Source organism: Hippopotamus amphibius, chromosome 1 (genome assembly GCF_030028045.1).
Source record: "Hippopotamus amphibius kiboko isolate mHipAmp2 chromosome 1, mHipAmp2.hap2, whole genome shotgun sequence".
NCBI classification, from domain to species: domain Eukaryota; kingdom Metazoa; phylum Chordata; class Mammalia; order Artiodactyla; family Hippopotamidae; genus Hippopotamus; species Hippopotamus amphibius.
This window is the reverse complement of record NC_080186.1, coordinates 208,201,806-208,222,794: the sequence shown is the minus strand read 5'-3', so window position 1 is coordinate 208,222,794 and position 20,989 is coordinate 208,201,806.

The following is a 20,989-nucleotide window of genomic DNA, read 5'->3' as shown; positions in this document are numbered from 1 at the left end:
TTGAATATTAAGTTGATAATAAAATACTTATGTTAAATATTTTATAGAAAAGCAATACTTATATGAAGTTTGTAAGTGTTGTTTTGGAAAAGTAATGTACAGAATATTTTTTAAATACCTTAAATGTTATATATACTGTTGAAAATTTCAATTTTGTATTAACTGCACTTTACATTAACATCCCTCATTAACAAAAGAACCATAATTATGGTAAAAGATTTTCATTTAACTACAGAAATATTGAGTAGTTCCATTTGGTTTTCTAACATGTCATGTATGACTATGCTTTCTGGTAAATATTAAGATTGATATGTTCATGTTGATAGTGGCCAAAGTTTGAACTTTATTCCAGGAGCATTCCCTTTCCATTGTCCCTAGCTATGTTATGCTCCTCCTCTCCAGCCACTGGCCATAGATCAAACTGTAACCAAACTTTTCATAATTAGTGTAAAACCATGTTTCTAAGGATTTTTGTCAAATCTTGTAAAAATAAATGAGTATAATATTGTTCTTTTATGAGTGTATAAGCATTTTCAAACAAGCAATTTTTAAAGTTTTCAAGTCAAAAATAATTTCTAAAAGCATTAATATATTGATTGTAAAATATGTGCAAATCTAACATTTTGAGAAACATGTTAAGTATTTTTCAAAAATAATGAAGAACTCCCCATCCTGTGTATAATAATCAAGAGCAAAATAAAATGCAAACCTAATTTGAGGACCATCAAGGATTCCAAGGAAGACAGAATGATTCAGCAGGTTTTGTACAACTTCTGAGGGATAAAGCAGTGTTACCTACCCTCAGTTCTCCTTGACCATCCATTTATATTTCTGCTTTGCCACAAAAATCATGTTGAAGGGCTGTCAGTTGACACAAATCTATTTAAGGATATAGATAGATATATGATTAGAAACCCTAAACTCAGTGAATGATAGTTAAATTCATTTATTTAGTGCAAGACTCCAGATAGGAGTTTGCCCCTAATTTGCACGATGATCCTAAATATGTTTTTAAACATCCTTGAACTGAATTTCTTTATTTGTTACTTGAAAATAACAATGACATTGATTATTCCCCAAGGCTGTAAAGTTAGAATTAAATAATGAGAAAAAAATAAAGGATGTGAGCACACTTTAAACATGATTAGGAACAAAGCACTTGATAATTAATTTAATATAAACACAGCCAGCCAGAGAGCTGCAATTTCTCTGCTCTTCCTAAGGCTCCATGGAAGCTTAGAAAGCCCTAGAAGGCTGCATCCTTCTCTCCTCAGCATTCTGGGCACTGTGAGTTTCTCATCAAAGAACAATTTATTTCACAACCTTGGCTCTAAATATTTGGCAGAAAATTTCAGAAATATTTTAGGCAATCAGGAATAGAGTGTTTTGCTCATAATTACATTATTAATATGTTTCTCATATAATGATTATTAACTTTGAAAGTATAATATAACCTATACTTCAGATGTATAAAATGTGTGTGTAGATATAGATATGTGTCTCTATATGTCATTTATCTATCTATCTGTCTATCTATACATGTGTGTGTACAGAATGGTTGATATCTTGTTGAAAACACCAGTAGGGCAAGCTCACTGAATCTAATTGATTTATCTTTTCATCTTCATGAATGTTTGGCACTGAAACAGACACAAGCTCTCACCTAGGAAACTTAGCAGACTTTTGCCAGGTAATTATAGACTGATAAAATTACAAAACTGAAAGAAGAGACTTAATGATCATCAGGAAAAAATTATTAATTCTATAAATAAGTTGTATTTTGGGAAAGATAAAAGGAAATTTTTATCACATTTATTTTATGGGCCAACTATGTTATGATAGGAATTGTATTCAATGACCCTCTAAGGTAAGTTTTATCAATTCCAATTACAGAAAAAGAAAATGAGGCTAAAAGAGGTTAGTTATTCTGTCCAAGTTTATCCAGAATTTATGTGGCAGAATCATATTTGAGTACATATCTGTGTGATTCCAAAGTTTCTGTGTTCTCTGGAATGCTATGCTAAATTATTAAATGATCCACGCTGGATCATGGCAACACTGAAGCATAGAGCTGACTCTAGAACTTGGTATTTTTTCTATCACACCGTGTAACTGGCAGCCCCAAGATGTACCAATAAAGTAGTTAACTCCTAAAGACTTTCATCTTAATAATTTGAACCAGACAATACCAAATAGTAGTTTGTAAACGTTAGAAATTATTTATTATGTTGTAATTTCTTCTAACCAGTAAGTTGAAAAGTTCTGACATAAGGCAAAAACATTACATTCAGTTGCAGTTCACATGCTTTTCTATTCACATTTTATATTTATACATCAGTATATTCAATATTTTCTTCAATAATAATGTATTTAACTTGTAGTCATAAAAGAAGCTTTTTATTTGATCTTTAAATTAAGAAATAATAAATACATAAATTTAAATGAGCATAATGTGCTAGAAATAACTTTTGTATAAGAATTCAGAGTACTTGGAAAACAGAAATGTTCTTTTTCATAGTACATCTAAATAAATCTTTATTCTAAACTTTACCCATATCACCACAAAGCTTTTTAAGGAACACCATTCACTTACATGTATTGTGAACAACTATTTGGGAGGAATAAAAGTGTTGCTTTTTAATATTTCAATCACAAAATTTGTCTTACGTTATACTGGAAGAACATGACTGATATTGTTCATAAATGTTATTTCTCTTCATGTTTTCAAGAAATGGCTTCTTTAAGGGAAATAACTCTTACCAAGAATTCTGATTAGTTTCAACATTCTGGTTCCACAAATGACGTGGACAGAATTAACTTAATCTTTCTGTGGTCAGTGTTTACATTGATCCAAAATACACAAGTGCTAAAGAAAAATTATCAGTCCAGATTCTTATTACAAAATCTCAAAGGTCTTCATATTTGGAAACATTCAAATTGTAAAAGGAAAAATTATAACATGCAAGAAATGGAGACACACCATATGTAGCTCCACTGTCCAACCAGAAAATGCATTGTCCTTCCTTTAGACTGGACCCAAGCCATATAAGCCTGTAACACATTCTTGATAAATACCTTCAAGGAGTGCTGCCTTCAAGGGTCTTAAAACTTGAAGAAGGCAATAGAATGCAGAAGCTTTTTTAGGCTATGTGCATTAGACTGCAAAACATGAAAATATATGCTACTGATCTAACATAGGGAAGGGTGTGTGGATCAGCTATGCCTTTGCCTGATGGGTAGAAGTATATATCTCCAACAGAACTCTTTTTTCACTCTATTTTATAAGTTCTCTCTCTCTTTAAAAAAAATAATATTTTTTTATTTTATTTGCATTTTAAGGTTTATTACCTAATCAAAGGAAGAAAAATGACTTTTCACTTTAGTTATGCAGAAAAACATAACATTAATGTCTAAACACTTATGAAATGAATCAATTCTTATTTTCTGATCCCAAAGCATTCTCTAAAATTTATTTCCATACTAGTGACTATAATTATAAGAAAGCTGTTACACAGTTCTAAAAGTTAAGTTGCATTTGATAATGCTTTGAATTAGTCACATTTATTGGAGAAAATTAAATGGAAAGGTCCCAGAAAATGTGGGCATTTGTTTATTTGTGCTGTCACTACTTACAATTTCTTTTATGATGGCCTGAATCCAGAATAAAATCAAGGAAGTTTTATTCTTATCCCTTAAAGTCAAGAATTCTGAATAATTCCTTGAGAATTAAAGTTGTCTTCCCAACTTTGTTCCCATGTCATTCAATTTGAAGAGATATTGTCTGTAATGAGAATGTTTTTGGAAGGGCTTTAGGACAATTATTACATCTCCATTTAAGGAAAAAAAAATTCATATCATTCTTAATTAGAAGTGTACAAACCCTCCATAAGATGATTCTTTGTATCTTGAATGCTGAGTGAGACACTCTCCTCTCCTGCATTCTTCATATATCTATCTGGTGAAAAATAGAATGCTGTTATGGGCACTTTGCGAAGGAGATTGATCATTGTACAAAGGAAGGCTGACAGGTTAGTTCACCACATTATGTAATTTTATCAGGTGATATATTTTCAATCATCCTCCTTTCTGAAAACAAAGTTGGAGTGTCTCTTTCAGGACACTCTGGATCTCACCCATTTGGCTTTCATGCGTTCATATTATTTGAAAACAAACTGACCTTGAAAATCCTCTTTTTGCAAATATTCAAATCCAGGAGAACAACACTCATAAAACAGCATTCTCAGTTTATTTCAATTATGTATTTCTCTTTTTTTTATTTTTTTAACTCCTTAAGAATAGAGAACCTGATATTGGGAGATGTGAGCATAAATCTTGGTACATGGTAGATAATTATTATGTCCAACTGAATTGATTTTATATTTACTTCAGATGTCCAGATGTAGATGTAGATCAGCTGATTAACACATCTCTATGATAATGCAGCTCTCTAATTTATAGAATTTTAATCATGCTAGCATTGTGTCCAGTTTTTTTTCTTATCTTTATAAGTATTTAGTCATTTTTTTATATTCCTCTGTAAACTTAGCATATCTCTTTTGAATCACAGAACATTTGGCTCAACTTCCTCTGACTTGTTTTTGCTGTTAGGGAACCTCTTAGTCATTCTATAGCAACATGACCTATATTTTGCTGTGCCTTCTAGAGAATTTCTCCTCTTTATGATTAAGTTTCCTGTGCTGTCCCTACTTCTTTTTTTTACTGCCTTCCAGATTGGGTATAGGACACAACTAGAGGTAACAACAAGAACTCATTTATTCCCCAAATTTTATAAAATACTTTATAATATCTATAGGGTCCTGTGCCACCTCAGGTGAATTTGTTTAACAAACATTAAATAAGTATCTTTTGCCAATATAGGGAATTAAGAACTAATTTTTTAACCTCTTTGTTAGAATATAATTGCTTTACACTGTTGTGCCAGTTTTTGCTATACAACAAAGTGAATCAGCTGTATTTATGATATTTTAAAAAGCTCCTAATGTAGCAAATTCTCTTGCACACATCCAAATATACTTCTTCACAGGAAACTCTCAATTTTTTTGCCTTTCTGTAACTTTTTCTGTGTTTATTCAAAAGGTCTATCATTATATTGAGGTACATTTCACCTATACCCAATTTGTTGAGTTTTTATCATTAAAGGATGTTGAATTCTGACAAATGATTTTTGTGCATCTGTTGAGATGGTCATATGACATATCCTTTATTATGTTGATGTGGTGTATCACGTTTATTTGTGTATGTTGAACCATCCTTGCACCCCAGGGATATATCCCAGATGATTGTGGTATATGATCCTTTTCATGTGCGTATTTTGTTGAGTATTTTTGCATCTATGTTCATCAGAGATATTTGTCTATACTTTTCATTTCTTTTAGTATACCTCAACATAAAAAAATGTAGTATTTGACAAGTCCATAGCTAACATCATACTCAGTAGTGAAAAGCTGAAAGCTTTACCTCAAAGAGCAGGAACAAGACAGGGTACCCACTCTCTCCACATCTATTCAACATAATACTGAAAATCCTAGCCAGAGCAACCAGGCAAGAAAAAGAAATAAAAAGCATCAAAATTCAAAAGGAAGAAGTAAAACTATCTCTGTTTACAGATGACATGATCTTTATATATAGAAAACCCAAGACCCTACCAAAAAAAACCTGTTAAAACTAAAAGGAAAATTCAGTAATGTTGTAGCATACAAAATCAACATACAAAAATCAGTTATGTTTCTAGACACTAACAATGAATTATCCAAAACAGAAATTAAGAAAACCATCCCACTTAAAATAGCATCAAAAAGAATATTATACATAGGACCAAATTCAGCTAAGAAGTGAGAGATTTGAGCACTGAAAACTATAAAACATTGATGAAGGAAACTGAAAAAGATGCAAATAAATGGAAAGATATCTTGTGTTCATGGATTAGTAGAATTGATATGGTTAAAGCGTCCATTTTTACCCAAAGTAATCTATAGATTCAATGCAATCTCTATCAAAATTCCAGTGGCATTTTTCACAGAAATAGAAAAAAGTCTTAATGTTTGTGTAGAAATGAAAGACCCAATATAGCTAAAGCAATCTCGAGCAAGGAAAAAAAAAAGCTGGATGCATTACACGTCCAGATTTCAAACTGTATTACACAGCTATGATACTCCAAACAGTTTGGTATTGGCATAAAAACAGACATGTAAACCAATGAAACACATAGACAGCCAAGAAATACACCAAAGCATATTTGGTCAACTAATTTTTGACAAAGGCACCAATAATGTACATTGCAGAAATGAGAGTCATTTCAGTAAATGGTACAGGAGGGACAAAGATCAAGATGATGGAGTAGAGGAATGTGGAGCTCACCCCTCCTCACAGACACCTCAAAAATATATCTACACGTGGAACAATTCTCAAAGGAAACCAACATAACCTGGCAGAAGATCTCTTATACTACCAAAGCTGCAAGAAAACCCCCCCACATAACTGGGTAGGATGAAAATAAACAAACAAAACAGGCACTGGGACCTGACTGGCACCCTTAGGAGAAAGCTGTGAAAGAGGAAAGATTCTCTCACCCTGGGAACCCCCTTCACTGGCAAGGAGGGCCTCTGGACAGATAGAGTGGGAAGGGCCTAGACTTTCCCCATGAGGAGTGTGCAAGTGCTGACTTCCTAGCAAGTAGGGCAGAATAATATTGGCACTGATGGCTGTCATGTCACTGCACTTCCCAGCCCAAAATCTGCACTGGGTGAGGCTGCTAGTATGCGCAGCTGTTTGGTACTGAAACTCAAGCTTTGGTGGATGGACCCTGGAAGAGGACTCAGTCTAGCTGGACTCAATTGCCTAGATAAAAATCAAACTAAAAGCAATGAATAGCAGAATAAATAATGCACAAGAATGAATAAGTGATCTGCATGATAGAATAGTGGAAATCACTTAATCAGAACAGCAGATAGAAAGACAAATGAAAAAAATATGAAAGCAACATATGACGTATATGGGATAATATAAAGCATGCCAATGTATGCATAGCAGGGATTCCAGATGGAGAAGAAAGAGAAAAGGGGATCAAGAATATCTTTGAAAAAATTGTGGTTGAAAACTTCTCATACCTAAAGAAGGAAACAGATCTCCAGATACAGGAAGAACAGAGGGTCCCCAACAATATGAACCCAAGCAGATTCACACCAAGACACATCATAATTAAAATGGCAACAGTTAAAGGCAAAGAGAGAATTCTAAAGGCAGCAAGAGAAAAACAGAGTCAATTACAAAGGAACCCTAAGGCCATCAGCTGATTTCTCTCAGAAATTCTGCCAGCCAGGAGTGGTATGATATATTCAAAGTCCTGGAAGGGAAAAACCTGAATTTTAGATACTCTACCTAGCAATATTATCATTTAGAATACAAGGAGAGATTAAGAATTTCTCAGACAAGGAAACACTAAAAGAATACAAAATACTAAACTTAACCTAAAAGAAATGTTATAAGCTCTTCTCCAAATAGAAAAGAAGCAAGAATCCACAGAAAAGGGAAAATCACAATAAGAAAGGCAAATATACAAAAGGATTGAAGACACTTAAATAAGACAGAATATAGATTTTTAAAAAATCAAAAAAAAAGTAAAACAAATTATAACTATAATTAACAGCAAAAGGATAAACATGAAAATGTAAAATAGGACAGCAAAACCACAAAATGTTGGGGAAGAGATTTAAAAAAATGTTGATCTTTTAGAGTGTGTTTGACCATATGTAACTGTAAGTCTAAAGCAAGTATATATAATTCTGGATTAACATACTTGAAAACCAGGGTAACCACAAATCAAAAACATGCAATAGATATACATAAAACAGAAAGAAACTCAAGCATAATACAAAAGAAAACCAGCAAAGCACAAAAGAAAAAATGAAAAGAGGAAGAAAGGAACAAAGAACTACAAAATCAACTGGAAAACAACATTTAAATGGCAATAAATACACATTCACCAGAAAATAAATATGAATGGACTAAATGCCTCAATAAAAAGAGAAGCAGATTGGATAAAAAACAAGAACCTCCAATGTGCTGCCTACAAGACACTCACTTTAAGGCAAAAGACATACATAGATTGCAAGTGAGGGGGTAGAAAAAGATATTTCATGCAAATGAAAATGATAAGATACTGGGGTTGCAATACTCTTATCAGACAAAATAGGCTTTAAAACAATGGCTATAAGGAAAGACAAAGGACACTATATAAGGATAAAAGGATCAATACAGCTAGAGGATATTATACTTGTTAACATGTACGCACCCAATATAGGAGCACCTAAATATATATAACAAATACTAGCAGACATAAAGGGAGAAATTGAAAGGAATGCAATAAAAGTAGGAGACTTTCACACCCCACTGACATTTATGGACAGAAAATCAGTAAGGCAACAGATACCTTTTTTTTTTCTTTTTTTTTTTCTTTTTTTTTTTTGAGGGTACACCAAGTTCAATCATATGTTTTTATACACATATCCCCGTATTCCCTCCCTTCCTTGACTCCCTGCCTCAAGTGCCCCCCACCCTCCCCGCCCCAGTCCTCTAAGGCATCTTCCATCCTCGAGTTGGACTCCCTTTGTTATACAACAACTTCCCACTGACTATCTATTTTACACTTGGTAGTATATATATGTCTGTGCTACTCTCTCGCTTCATCTCAGTTTCCCCTTCACCCCCCGCCCCCTCCCATACCTCGAGTTCTCCAGTCCATTCTCTGTATCTGCATCCTTGTTCTTGTCACTGAGTTCATCAGTACCATTTTTAGATTCCGTATATGTGAGTTAGCATACAATATTTGTCCTTCTCTTTCTGACTTACTTCACTCTGTATAACAGATTGTAGTTCTATCCACCTCATTACATATAGGTCCATCTCATCCCTTTTTATAGCTGAGTAATATTCCATTGTATATATATGCCACATCTTCTGTACCCATTCATTTGTTGATGGGCATTTAGGGTGCTTCCATGTCCTGGCTATTGTAAAGAGTGCTGCAATAAACATTATGGTACAAGTTTCTTTTTGGATTATGGTTTTCTTTGGGTATATGCCCAGTAGTGGGATGACTGGATCATATGGTAGTTCTATTTGTAGTTTTTTAAGGACCCTCCAAATTGTTTTCCATAGTGGCTGTACCAACTTACATTCCCACCAACAGTGCAGGAGAGTTCCCTTTTCTCCACACCCTCTCCAACATTTGTGGTTTCCAGATTTTGTGATGATGGCCATTCTGATCGGTGTGAGGTGATACCTCATTGTGGCTTTGACTTGCATTTCTCTGATGATAAGTGAGGTTGAGCATCTTTTCATGTGTTTGTTGGCCATCTGTATGTCTTCTTTGGAGAAATGTCTATTTAGGTCTTCTGCCCATTTGTGGATTGGGTTATTTGCTTTTTTGGTATGAAGCTGCATGAGCTGCTTGTATATTTTGGAGGTTAATCCTTTGTCCGTTGTTTCATAGGCAATTATTTTTTCCCATTCTGAGGGTTGCCTTTTAGTCTTGTTTATGGTTTCTTTCACTGTGCAAAAGATTTTAAGTTTCATGAGGTCCCATTTGTTTATTCTCGATTTTATTTCCATGATTCTAGGAGGTGGGTCAAAAAGGATGTTGCTTTGATGGATGTCATAGAGTGTTCTGCCTATGTTTTCCTCTAGGAGTTTCATATTGTCTGGCCTTACATGTAGGTCTTTAATCCATTTGGAGTTTATTTTTGTGTATGGTGTTAGGAAGTGTTCTAATTTCATTCTTTTACATGTTGCTGTCCAATGTTCCCAGCACCACTTCTTGAAGAGGCTGTCTTTTTTTTCCATTGCATATACGTGCCTCCTTTGTCAAAGATAAGGTGCCCATATGTGTTTGGGCTTACTTCTGAGTTCTCTATTCTATTCCATTGATCTTCCTTTCTATTTTTGTGCCAGTACCATACTGTCTTGATCACTATGGCCTTGTAGTAGAGTTTGAAGTCAGGAAGCCTGATTCCACCAACTCCATTTTTCCTTCTCAAGATTGCTTTGGCTATTCGGGGTCTTTTGCGTTTCCATACAAATCGTAAGATTTCTTGCTCTAGTTCTGTGAAAAATGCCATTGGTAATTTGATCGGAATTGCATTGAGTCTGTAAGTTGCTTTGGGTAGTACAGTCATTTTCACGATGTTGATTCTTCCAATCCAGGAACATGGTATGTCCCTCCATCTGTTTGTGTCGTCTTTGATTTCTTTCATCAATGTCTTAAAATTTTCTGCATAGAGGTCTTTTGCCTCCTTAGGCAGGTTTATTCCTAGGTATTTTATTCTTTTTGTTGCAATGGTGAATGGGAGAGTTTCCTTAATTTCTCTTTCTGCTCTTCCGTTGTTAGTGTATGCAAGAGATTTCTGTGCATTAATTTTGTATCCCACTACTTTACTAAACTCATCAATTAGTGCGAGCAGTTTTCTGGTAGAGTCTTTAGGGTTTTCTATATATAATATCATGTCATCTGCAAAGAGGGACAATTTTACTTCTTCTTTTCCAATTTGGATTCCTTTGATTTCTTTTTCTTCTCTGATTGCTGTGGCTAACACTTCCAAAACTATGTTGAATAACAGTGGTGAGAGTGGACACCCTTGTCTTGTTCCTGTTCTTTGAGGGAATTCTTCCAGTTTTTCCCCATTGAGAACGATGTTGGCTTTTGGTTTTTCATATATGGCTTTTATTATGTTGAGGTAATTTCCTTCTATGCCCATTTTCTGGAGAGCTTTTATCATAAATGGATGTTGAACTTTGTCAAAAGCTTTTTCTGCATCTATTGAAATGATCATATGGTTTTTATCCTTCAAGTTGTTGATATGATGTATCATGTTGATTGATTTGTGTATATTGAAGAATCCTTGCATCCCAGGGATAAACCCCACTTGATCATGGTGTATGATTTTTTTAATGTGCTGTTGGAGTCTGTTAGCTAGTATTTTGTTGAGGATTTTTGCAAGTATATTTTTCAGTGATATTGGTCTGTGGTTTTCTTTTTTTGTGACATCTTTGCCTGGTTTTGGTATCAGGGTGATGGTAGCCTCGTAGAATGAGTTTGGGAGTGTTCCGCCTTCTGCAATATTTTGGAAGAGTTTGAGAAGGATAGGTGTTAACTCTTCTCGAAATGTTTGATAGAATTCGCCCGTGAACCCATCTGGTCCTGGGCTTTTGTGTGTTGGGAGATTTTTAATCACTGCCTCAATTTCCGTACTTGTGATTGGTCTGTTCATGGTTTCTATTTCTTCCTGGTTCAGTCGTGGAAGATTATATTTTTCTAAGAATGTATCCATTTCTTCCAGGTTATCCAATTGATTGGCATATAGTTGCTTGTAGTGGTCTCTCATGATGTTTTGTATTTCTGAGGTGTCCGTTGTTACTTCTCCTTTTTCATTTCTAATTCTGTTGATTTGCATCTTCTCCCTTTTTTTCTTGATGAGTCTGGCTAATGGTTTATCAATTTTGTTAATCTTCTCAAAGAACCAGCTTTTAGTTTTATTTATTTTTCTTATGGTTTCTTTCCTTTCTTTTTCATTTATTTCTGCTCTGATCTTTATGATTTCTTTCCTTCTGCTCACTTTGGGGTTTCTTTGTTCTTCTTTCTCTAGTTGTTTGAGGTGTAAGGTTAGGTTGTTTATTCGATCATTTTCTTGTTTCTTAAGGTAGGACTGTATTGCTATAAACTTCCCTCTCAGAACTGCTTTTGCTGCGTCCCATATTTTTTGGGTTGTTGTGTTTTCATTGCTATTTGTTTCTAGATATTTTTTGATTTCCTCTTTGATTTCTTTAGTGATTTCTTGGTTGTTTAAGAGTGAATTGTTTAGTCTCCATGTGCTTGTATTTTTTGCAGTTTTTTTCCTGTAATTGATATCTATTCTCATGTCATTGTGGTCTGAGAAGATTCTTGACATGATTTCAATTTTCTTGAATTTGCTGAGGTTTGATTTGTGACCCAAGATATGTTCTATCCTAGAAAATGTTCCGTGTGCACTTGAGAGGAAAGTGTAGTCTGTCATTTTTGGATGGAATGTCCTATAAATATCAATTAAGTCGAGATTGTCTAATGTGTCATTTAAAGCTTGTGTGTCTTTATTTATTTTCTGTTTGGATGATCTGTCCATTGATGTAAGTGGGGTGTTCAAGTCTCCCACTATTATTGTGTTACTGTCGATGTCCCCTTTTATAGCTGTTAGCATTTGCCTTATGTATTGAGGTGCTCCTATATTGGGGGCATAGATATTTACCACTGTGATATGTTCTTCTTGAATGGATCCCTTGATCATTATGGAGTGTCCTTCCTTGTCTCTTTTAATAGTCTTTACTTTCAAGTCTAATGTGTCTGATATGAGTATTGCTACTGCCGCTTTCTTTTGACTGCCATTTGCATGGAATATCTTTTTCCATCGCTTTACTTTCAGTCTATATGTATCCCTTGGTCTGAAGTGGGTTTCTTGTAGGCAGCATATAGAAGGGTCTTGTTTTTGTATCCATTCAGCCAGTCTGTGTCTTTTGGTTGGAGCATTTAATCCATTGACATTTAAGGTGATTATTGACATGTGTGTTCCAATTACCATTTTCTTAATTGTTTGGGGTTTGTATTTGTAGGTGTTTTGCTTTTCTTGTGTTTCCTACTTAGAGAAGTTCCTTTAGCACTTGTTGTAAGGCTGGTTTGGTGGTGCTGAATTCTCTTAACTTTTGCTTGTCTGGAAAGCTTTTGATTTCTGTCTCAAATCTGAATGAGATTCTTGCTGGGTAGAGTATTCTTGGCTGTAGGTTTCTCTCTTTCAGGACTTTCAGTATATCCTGCCATTCCCTTCTGGCCTGCAGAGTTTCTGTAGAAAGGTCAGCTGTTATCCTGATGGGTTTTCCCTTATATGTTGTTTGTTGCTTTTCTCTTGCTGCTTTTAATATTTTTTCTTTGTGTTTAATTGTCGTTAGTTTGATTAATATGTGTCTTGATGTATTTCTCCTTAGGTTTATTCTGTATGGGACTCTCTGTGCTTCTTGGACTTGGTGAATTATTTCCTTTCCCATGTTGGGGAAGTTTTCCACTATAACCTCTTCAAATTTTTTCTCAGACCCTTTCTTTTCTTCTTCTTCTTCTGGGATGCCTATAATTCGAATGTTGGTACGCTTAATGTTATCACTAAGGTCTCTGAGACTGTCTTCTAATCTTTTTATTCTTTTCTCTTTTTCCTGCTCTGTGGCATTTATTTGCCCCATTCTATCTTCCAACTCACTTATTCATTCTTCTGCCTGAGTCATTTTGCTGGTTATAGCATCTAGAGTATTTTTAATTTCAGTTATTTTGTTATCCATTGCTGTTTGTTTTTCTGAGTTCTTATGAACTGTTTCTTGTACTTTCTCTATTTTGTTATCGAGATTTTGTATCATTTTTACTATCATGACTCTAAATTCTTTTTCAGGCGTTTTTCCTATTTCCTCCTCATTTATTTGGTCTTGTGGGTTTTTTCCTGCTCCTTTGCCTGCATGGTGTTTCTTTGTTTCCTCATGGTTGTCCAAACTTTTGGGGTTGCTTGTCCTGGTGATAGAAGTGTTTATAAAAGACTGTCCAAGCCTCAGACTAATGTCCACATATTGTATTAAACAAATATTAAGTCTAGGAAACACATACATGTGTAAGATACACAATTACTGAATCCATTAGGACATAAGGCTCTAGAAAGACCTGACAGAACTCCAGTGTGCTATCAGTTATTCAAAGAGAAACCCTACAGAAATTGACAACTGAAACAGAACAAATCAGAGACAAAAGCAAACAAACAAACAAATAACACCTTACACATACAAACATTAATCCAGGGAGATTTTGTAAGCTAGGATCAAATATAGAAAAGAGCCAGATCACCACCAGAGAGAATGGAGATTCTCAGAATGTATTTAGACAACTGTACTAAGAACTAAGATAAAGACAAAAGCCTAACATTAAATACCACGGCAGTGCGTCATCTGGAGAATAGAGCAAGGAGTCTGAGCAGACCAATAGTGTTGCTTATAAGTATGTTAAGATAAAATAAACTTAAAAAGGCTGGAAGAAGGGGGAACAGAAGAGCGTAATGTGGTTGGAAATATGCAAATAAAAAGAAAGGAATAGAAATGTATAAAAGATAGGGATGAAAGGAAAGTATGAAAGATATATTGTCCGTACTACCAAAAACTTAGCTCGATATAGAAGTATATAAAAAGGCAAAAAAAAAAAAAAAAGAATAAAAAATATCATTAAAAAATTATGTTATAAAGCTTGTAGATCCCTTAGGGCTAAGATCGTATTTAATAAAAAAAAAAAAAAAGAGAGAGAGAAAAAGAAAAAAAAAAAATCCAGAACTGATCCCAGAATGGACCAGTTCAATAGGTATTGATACTACTGTTTCTGTTTCCTTAGCATCTCAGCTGTAAGTGTCCTTCTCCTTGCCTTGGGTTTTTTTGCATTATTCTGTGACCAGCAGAGGTTTCTTTATTGTTCGTCTGTAAGCGTGGTGTGTGGGGAGGGAGAGGGTACAATAGTGGCTCCTTCTGGGAGTGAGTGAGCAGTGGCACACTGTTGTTTCAGTCGGGCTTGGAGGTGCCTGTTGCAGGGGGATGCTGGTGGCTCAGGCGTAAACAGAAAGTCTTAGAGTTGGGCCTCTCTCAGGGTTTTTTTTTGTTGTTGCTGTTGTTGTTGTTTTTTTTTCTTTCTCTCTGCAGCCTCCCTGCTGCTGGCATTGCAAGGGGTTTTAATCTAGCTCCGCCCAAGCGCCTGAGGGTGCTTGTTATCCCTGAGCGCCTTAGGTGGCCCGCAGGGCGTCTCTCCACTGCCTGTTGCAGAGGCACTGAAAGAGAGAGAGAGGCTATGTGCGCAGCTCCTCCCCCCTGCCCGTGAGCCTGCTGCCTCCAGCTGCCATCGTGGCCGGGCAGCTCTCAGGGACAGGCACTCCTCCTCCCTCCTGTCCTCTCGGTCCATCACCCTACCGGCAACAATGTTTCTCCCCCTGAACCAGCTCTCTGGTTCCCACGCTCCCACTCCCGGACCCTCCGTTCAGCCGCAGATCGACCTCTCTGTCCGGGAACACTGAGCTGCGCTGCGGACCCTCTGTATGTTTCTCACTCCCTCCCATCTGCTACAGCTCCGCCACTTCACCCTCTTTGAGCTGTCGTAGATGCCTCCCTACCAGCTATGTCAAGCTCCCCACGGTCCTTTCGGGTGTCCGAGGCCATCATCTGGTGTTCAGCTGCTTCTCTGTGGGAATTACTGCGTCCTTCCATGCATTCCCAATGCATCTGTGGAGAGGGATGCACTCCATGTCCCTCTACTTCACCGCCATCTTTTCTTCGCAACAGATATCTTAAATGACACAATTGAACAGTTAAACTTAATTGATATTTCCAGAAAATTACAGCCAAAATTATCAGAATATACATTCTTTTCAAGCATATGGAACATTCTCTAGGAGAGACCACATACTGGCACACAAAACAAGCCTCAACAAATTTAAGAGTATAAAAATTATTTCAAGCATCTCTTCTGACCACAATGGCATAAAACTAGAAATCAACCACAGAAAGAAAAATGGAAATAAATGAACACATGGAGACTAAACAACATGCTATTAAAAAAAATGTATCAATGATCAAATCAAAGAGGGAATTAGAAAATACCTTAGGACAAATGACAATGAAAACACAACCTTACAAAATCTATGGGATGCAGCAAAAGTGGTTCTAAGAGGGACAATCATAGCAATACAGGCCTTCCCCAAGAAACAAGCAAAATCTCAAATAAACAACCTAACCTACCACCTAAAAGAATTAGAAAAAGAAAAACAAACAAAACCCAAAGTCAGCAGAAAGAAGAAAATAATAAAGATCAGGAAGGAAATAAACAAAATAGAGATAAAAAACAATAGAAAAGATAAATAAAACCAAGAGGTTTTTGTTTTTTGTTTTTTGTTTTGTGTTTTTTTAGGGTAGCCAATATCACAAACTTGTAGCCAGGCTCACCAAGAAGAAAAGAGGACTCCCCTCCCCTCCAAACCCCCCACCAAAAAAAAAAACAAATGAAAGAGCAGAAATAATAACCAACACTGCAGAAATAAAAACATTAAGGAAATATTATAAACAGTTATATACAGATTGGACAATCTAGAAGAAATGGACAAGTTTCCAGAAACATAGGCTGCCATAATTGAGCCAAGAAGAAATATATAACTTGAACAGACTGCTCACAAGAAGTGAGATAGAGTCTGTAATTTATAAAACTCCCTGCAAACAAAAGTTCAGGATCAGTTGGCATCACTGAAGAATACTACCAAACACATAAAGAAGAATTATACTTATCCTTTTTAAACTATTCCAAGAGTTTGCAGAGGATAGCCCACTTCCAAAGTAATTCTGTGAAGCCACCTTTACCCAGTTACCAAAATCAGCCAAAAGCACCATGAAAAAAGAAAATTAAAGGTCAACATCTTTGATGAATATAGATGCAAAAACCTTCAACAAAATATTAGCATCCCTAATCCAACAATACATAAAAAGGATCATCATCAGACTTCCTAGGTGGCACAGTGGTTAAGAATCTGCCTGAGCATGCAGGTGACACGGGTTCAAGCCCTGCTCTGGGAAGATTCCACATGCTGCAGAGCAACTAAGCCTGTGCACCGCAACTATTGAGCCTGTGCTCTAGAGCCTGTGAGCCACAACTATTGAGCCCATGTGCCGCAACTATTGAAGCCCACTCTCCTAGAGCCTGTGCTCTGCAACAAGAGAAGCCACCCACTAAAATGAGGAGCCCACGCACCATAATGAAAAGTAGCCTGTGCTCACATCAACTAGAGAAAGCCCGTGTGCAGCAATAAAGACTCAACAGAGCCAATAAATTAAATAAATAATTAAATTTATTTTTGAAAAAAGGATCATCATCATGATCAAGTTAGATTCACTCCTGTGTCAAAGGGTGGTTCAACATATGCAAATCAATCAATTTGATATTCCACATCAACAGAAGATAAAATCACATGATCACCTCAATAAATGCAGAAAAAGGATTTGATAAAATTCAACATCCAGTCATGATAAAAACTCTGACCTCAGTGGGTATAGAGGTAACATATCTCAACATAATAAAAGCCATTTATGACAAACCCACACCAACATAATACTTAAGGTGAATAGTCGAAAGTCTTCCTGTTAAACTCTGGAACACGACAAGGATGGCCACTCCCACTATTTCTACTGGACATAGTGTTAGAAGTCCTAGCCAGAGCAATCAGTCAAGAAAAAGAAATAAAAGTCATCCAAATTGTAAGGGAAGGCATAAATTTATCATTATTTACAGATGACATGACACTCTATATAGAAAACTGTAAAGACTCCACCCAAAAGCTATGAACTGATAAATGAATTCAGCAAGGTAGCAGGATACAAGATTAACATACAGAAATCTATTGCATTTCTTTATGCTAACAATCAAATATTAGAAAAAAGAAAGTAAAAAAAATCCCAGAGAGAAAGCCTGCACAGCAAGGAAAACCCAACACAGTCTTTGTTTATTTTAAAATGTGTCTATCTCTTTTTTTTTTCACTTTGCACCTTACATTGTCAAGGTATTCCTCAAAATCACAAAAATGATGTATGAGAGAATGGCGTGTCCTTTCACTTTTCCAAAACTTTATAAGAAATTCTTAAAAGGTTATGAACATAAATATCTTGATTTCAAGAGAAGATACTAATGTAGAAAAATTTCCAGATAGGTGTTTATCCAAATATTTTAGAAATCAGTTAAACATAAGGAAAATTACTCTTTCAAATAGCAAATCATTTATGTAACATATGATAAATATATACCACTCATTTTTTTAAAAAACTGGAACTATTTTCCTATGTGATCTATATTATGTACGGGTGGGTCAGGAATTATCCGCACTCTGGCTGTAGAATTTACAGAAGTTTTAATATAGCTAAAGTGCGGATAATTTTTGACTCATCCTTGTAAATCATTAGGCCAATTTAAATGCTATATTTCAGTGGCTCTCAAAAAAGGCTGCACATAGGACCATGATGCGTGATACAAAATGTTTGACATGATCCCAGATGGAGGACTGCAAAACAGACAGAACATTCTGAAACTTATGAACAATTCTCAATAATGCCACCCTCAAAAGACTCATGCTCATCAAATATAATGAAGTATCACCTCACACCAGTCAGAATGACCATCACCAAAAAGTCTACAAATAATAAATGCTGGAGAGCTTGTGGAGAAAAGGGAACCCTCCTACGTTGTTGGAGGGAATGTAGATTGGTGTGGCCCCTATGGAGAACAGTGTGGAGGTTCCTTATAAAACTGGAGGTAGAGTTGCTATATGATCCAGCAGTCCCACTCCTGGGGATATATCCAGAAACAAAAACTACAAGGCCTGTGCTTGCCCAACTTCGAGACTGAAGAAAGAGCCCAGAGTCAGCAACAGAGACATCAGTGGTTTAATGGATGGGGGAGCTTACATGTCTGAAGCAATGTCCTGGAGAGACACTCCATTGTGTGTGACAGATGGTGGGCAGGATGTGGCGGCAGTCTTTGCTCCCAAGGTGAAGGGGAGATTTCCCGTTATAGGGGAATTGACATCAGGTGGGCTCATTTGTTACCAGGGAAACCAGTAGAGGGGCACACCCCTCACTGTCCTGTTAATAAGAACAATCTCCAGCTGGGGCTTGGGACAAGTATGTAGGAAGGTCAGTCACATGAGTAGGTTGTAAGTGAAGCAGGCACTGGTCAGGCAGGGGATGTACCAAGAGCAAGAGAACAGCCATCTTGAGTGGCCTGACCATACAACCCCACTATTCACAGCAGCACTATTTACAATGGCCAAGACATGGAGGCAACCTGGATGTCCATCTACAGATGAATGGATAAAAAAGATGTGCTATATATACATAAAAAGGACTATTACTCAGCCTTAAAAAAGAGTGAAATATTACCATTTGCAGCAACATGGATTGACCTGGAGATTATTGTGCTGGATGAGGTAAGTCAGGCAGAGAAGGACAAATATTATATGATATTATTTATGTGTGGAATCTAAAAGAAAATACAAATCAACTTATTTACAAAACAGAAACATATAGATATAGGAAAGAAACGTATGGTTATGAAAGGGGAGGGGGAGGGGTAAATTAGGAGTATGGGATTAATAGATACACACTATGATATATAAAATAGGTAGGAACTATATTCAATATCTTGTAATAACCTATAATGGAAAAGAATCTGAAGCTGTACACCTAAAACACAATACTGTAAATCAACTATAGATAAATAAATTTAAAAAAAAATAAAGACTATGCTCAGGAAAAAAAATCCCATTTAAAATCTCATCAAAAAAAATTAAATACCTAGGAATAAAGTTAACCAAGGAGGTGAAAGACCTATACACTAAGAACTATAACACTGATAAAGTAAGTTGAAGCTGATACAAAGAAATGGAAACATATACCTGCTCTTAGATTGGAAGAATTAATATTGTTGAAATGGCCATACCAACTAAAGCAATCTACAGATTTTATGCAATTCCTAGCAAAGTACAAAACTAGAACAAGTAATCCTAAAATTTATATGGAAACATGACCCACAATTTCCAAAGCCTTCCTGAAGAAAAAGAACAAAGCTGGAGGCATAACCCTCCTAGACTTGAGACAATACTACAGTAATCCAAACAGCATGATATTGGCTAAAACACACATACAGATCAATGGACCAGAATAGAGAACCCAGAAATATACTCGTAGACCTACAATCAGTTAATCTTCAACAAGAATAAGGCAAGAATATACAATGGAGAAAAGACAGTCTCTTCAGTAAGTGGTGATGGGAAAGCTGGACAGTCTCATGTAAATCAATGAAATTAGAAGAGTCCCTCACAACACACACAAAAATAAACTCAAAATGATTTAAAAACCTAAATATAAGGCATTGCACCATAAAACTCCTACAAGAGAACATAGTCAAAACATTCTCTGACATAAATCACGGCAATATGTTTTTGAATCTGTCTTCTTAGGCAAAAGAAATAAAAGCAAAAATAAAGAAATGGAACCTAATCAACTTAAAAGCTTTTGCATAGCAAAGGAAACCATCAATAAAATGAAAAGACAACCTTTGAATTTGGGGAAAACATTTGCAAACAATGAGAATGACAAGAGGTTAATTTCCAAAATATACAAATAGCTCATAGAACTCAATATTAAAAAAGCAAACAATCCAAACAAAAAATGAGCAGAACACCTAAATAGACATTTCTCCAAAGAAGACATATAGTTGGCCAACAAACACATGAAAATATGCTCCACATCACTAATTATTAGAGAAACGTAAATCAAAACCACAACAAGGTGTCACCTCACACAGGTCAGAATATCCATCATCAAAAAGTCTGCAGATAATAAATGCTGGAGAGGGTGTAGAGAAAAGGGAATCCTTCTTCACCATTAGCGGGAATGTAAATTGGTGCAGCAACTGTGGAAAACACTATGGAAGTTCCATAAAAAACTATAGCAACGCTGTTTACAGTAGCCAAGACATGGAAGGAAGTGTCCAATAACAGATGAATGGATACAGATGTGTCATATATATGTGTGTGTGTATATATATATATATTTGAGACATTCAAAAACATGCTGCTATTATTTATGTCATAGAATGTTTCGACTATGTTCTCTACTAGGAATTTTATGGTGTCATGCCTTATATTTTGGTCTTTAAATCATTTTGAGTTTATTTTTGTGTGTGTTGTGAGGGACTGTTCTAATTTCATCCATTTACATATATTATAATGTAATATATACAATATATATATGTCCCTCCCTCCTACACACAATGAAAATTACTCAATCATAAATAATAATGAAATATTGCCATTTGCAGCAACATGGATGGACTTGGAGAATA